This window comes from Rhagoletis pomonella, unplaced genomic scaffold, assembly GCF_013731165.1.
Source record: "Rhagoletis pomonella isolate Grant_MI unplaced genomic scaffold, Rhpom_1.0 Rhpom_scaffold_00009, whole genome shotgun sequence".
Lineage (NCBI taxonomy): Eukaryota > Metazoa > Arthropoda > Insecta > Diptera > Tephritidae > Rhagoletis > Rhagoletis pomonella.
Genome location: NW_023458563.1, coordinates 33,888,274 through 33,892,076, shown reverse-complemented (window position 1 = coordinate 33,892,076; position 3,803 = coordinate 33,888,274).

Here is a 3,803-nt window from a genome sequence, read left to right as displayed (position 1 = left end):
TGACTTCTGTGGAATCTGCTCGCTTTCCTCTAGGATCACTCGCTTGCTGCTGTACGGACCATCATAACCAAACCTAAGGGGCACTTCCATGTTGTTATACGTCATAATCCTGTTCTTCATGTTGATCTGCATACCTTGATCAAGCAAGAAGTCTAATCCAATGATGACTTCATCCATAATCGCCGCAACTATGAACTTGTGTAACACCGTCACATTCCCTATTGCGACTTTGCATATTACCTCTCCTACAACTTGGGTGTCCTCACCAGTTGCTGTCCTCAACCTTGCTCCAGGTAATGGCCTTACCTCTTTCTTGACCAAATCAGATCGAATGATGGAATGTGATGCGCCCGTATCCACAGTTAGTACTCGCTCATGTCCGTCCACATATCCATCAACAGTAACGCTGCTCGCTTTTCTGCCAATTCGCGAGACGGAGAATATGGGGCATTAAATTGCGGGAGCCGGCGCGCGCCCCTTGCTGCTGGCTCGTTTTAGTTTAACGACTGATTTGAGTTGGATTCGTCTCCTTCAGCCCTGCGTTTGCGTCCTGCTGAATTGTTGAGCCCACTGGAACTTGCGCTGCAATCGCGAGCGAAGTGGCCTGGCTGTCCACATTTAAAACATTTGCCAGAGCCATGCTTTTTCTCGCCCAGCAGTTGGATAATCTTCTTCAGCATTTCATTTGTCTCGTCCGGTGTTTCCACTTCCACGCGATGTGCTTTGTAGGCTGGTCTACGTAGGAGCGCCGCCGTTTCACGCGTCTGAGCATACGAGACAGTTTCAGCAAATGTTGGCTTTGGATTCGCGTACGTCTCTCGCTTGGTATACACGTCCCGCATTCCGTTGATGAACCTCTGGATTTTTACTCTTTCGAGGTGCTCACCAGATGCATCTCCAATTGCCAAATGAGCCAACCTTTCAACCTCGGAGGCGAATTCCTGTAGAGTCTCGTTGGATTTCTGGCAGCGATTCTCCAGCTCCATCTGATAAATCTGTCTCCTGTGCTCGCTACCATAACGTCTTTCCACTGCACCCATTAAGGCATCGTAATTGTTCCTTTCACAGTCGGGAATAGTCTGCAATATTTCCGCTGCAGGTCCTTTTAATGCCACGAACAGAGCAGCGGATTTATCGTCCATGCTCCAGTTGTTTGCTGTAGCCGTCTTTCGAACTGGAGCTTAAAGACTTGGAAAGGAATCGTGCCGTCAAAGGATGGAGTCTTTACCTTGGGCGCGCTGGTCGAAGAAGGTGGACGATTCAACTGCATATCTCGGAGGCGACCTTCCAACTCTTCTACCTTAGCCTCGACTTTATCCTGTCTATCCTTGATTTGTTCGTTATCTCTAGCCAAATTCTCCTGAAGTTGTGTAATCTTTGCATCCTGGACTTCCAGCAACTGTGATACGTATGTCTTCTGTGCCTGTAGCTGCGACGAAATATCTGACAACTGTGTTTGCATTTGAGATGACAGCTGTGATAACATCTGTAACATGGCAGCCAATAACGTGTTCATGTCTATAGCTGTTGATGAACTTGGACACTTTTGTGTTCTTCAACCTTCCCGGATGTCTGCTGCACATCCTTCGACGAACAAGCAGCCTCATCCTTCTGTTCGTCCTTTGCGGATGCATCGTCGGATTTACCCTGGAAGTCGTATTTGTCCACGTCGATGCCTTCAGCTTCCATAGCCTCCCGCAAACGGGATAATAATTCCACTTTTCTTCCGGAGGTGGCCAAATTACGCTTTTCCAACTCCTGTTTCAGCTCCTCAATCTTTAAGTCCTGAATTTTCGCCATTTTCAGTAGTTTATCCTTCGGGATTTATTTAACAATCACACTTCTGACACCAATTGTTACGATTATCCTCGAAACCGCGAGGGATTTCCCAAATATCTTTAGGTTCGTATCTCTGGATTGTTGAAACGATGACCAAATTGTAGTACAATTAATTTTCTTGTACAACAAACAATTTACAATATTCGCTAATACAGTAGAAACACTTTAGAATACTTGTTAAAGCAATAACAACGCTTTACTAAACTTGTTAACACAATTAAACTTATAGCTTGCTTATTCGCAACTAACTTCTCTGCTCACTTTACTTGTAGCTTGCTGACTTGTAACTGTCCCACTTCGCTGTAGCGGCGCCCTTATATACCTGCGCTCGTACTTATGGCAACTCTAGAACGTTCTGAAGTTTATCGCTCATTCTCTTTCTCTCGCTGTTCGCAGTGTTCATCCAAGTTGACGTTTCTCTTTGTGGAACATTCTACGTCATTCCTCGAACATTCTGCCTCTTTCTCTTTGTTCGCTTCACGTTGCCACAGTATTCGTCACAATACTCCTTGGCACAGGCGATATATGGGCAATATCGATATCGGAAAAATCGATGTTGAAAATTCAATTCCAACTGAATAGAATATTAGACCTGCCTATCAACTCACCTAATAGTGTTATTTCCATCTTATATATTTACTGAGAATTAAAATGGCATGCCGGTCGACTGTATTGTAATCGGTGGAATAAAACAAGACAATAGGTTCTTTCCCGTACGCAACAAAATGGGTAATAGGGAGCGAAAATTGGAACGTATTGGATCGTAAGTGTCTTTTTCTTCCTGCCCGAAACATCCCGGAATTTTTTTCCGGGTAAAAATGCATAAAGTGTCAAAGTACATATCAGCTGTTTTGTGTTTACATGTTGCCTGCATTTACTTGGAGCTTTTAAGGAATAGTGAATGGCCTGTTGATTTATCTTCACTCTTTATATACTTAAAATCAAATTTGTGAAACCAAAACTCAATTTCCAAGAGTTTACATTTAAGTGACAAAAACAAAAACAACGTAGGTAAATCTGCTGTGTCTTTAATTATGGGCTCGAAATGTGGTTTTTTGCGTTCCCGTATTTCTGGATTATGTTCCATTTTTGAGAGCAAACTTTTCGCTTGTTCTCTAATTACGGGATCCGGTCCGGATTGTTAGGGAATAAACCTAATAGCGAATTTACATGAGGCGATTTTTAGTTGAAAGCAACAATTGCCTGCTGTAAACGGCCTTTCGTTCAACTTTTCAACTTTTTCAGCTTTTGGTTCAACTAATCGCCTGTGAAAGTTGAATCATGTAAATTCCCTATAATACGTCCAACGCAATGTGCGTCCAACGGTGGCAACGAGTTAAGAGCCGGTAACACCATGCAAGCGGTTTGTCAAACTTAAGAGCTACATAAATCACACAAGCTGCTAGTTAAATCTACTTTAGAATTATCCCATACACTTTCTTGTAGATGAAAAATAAATTTCAACTTAAATATCGATATCGCGGGTAAATTATCGACAGGGTTGCCAGATTTTTTATGCGCGAAATCAGTACGTTAGACTTTTTCATGCTAAAAAATCAGTACTTTTCAGGACATTTTTGTTCAAAGCAAAATTATGAAAGTAACTAACAGATAATACTTTAAAGCGTATTTGTTTTAACAATATTTTGGTACATAAATAAAATATAGTGAATAAAAAATAAAAGTGTTATTAATTTCAACATGAGTGTACACATCATTGTACACAGAAGCCAATAAATTATTTTATATTTATGACATTTTTGAATAGCAATAATGAGATCATTTTAATTTTCAGTGTTTAGATAGTCAAAGAATTCTATACATTTCATTTTAAGATTACTTTTAATATGAAGTTCACTTTAAATAATTTTAATTAAAAGCCGATTTCTCTCTTTGCGCCAGGAAGCAAACTTTATGTTTAAGATCCTCTCAGTTGCTTCGTTTGAGTGTGGTATTGAAAAAAA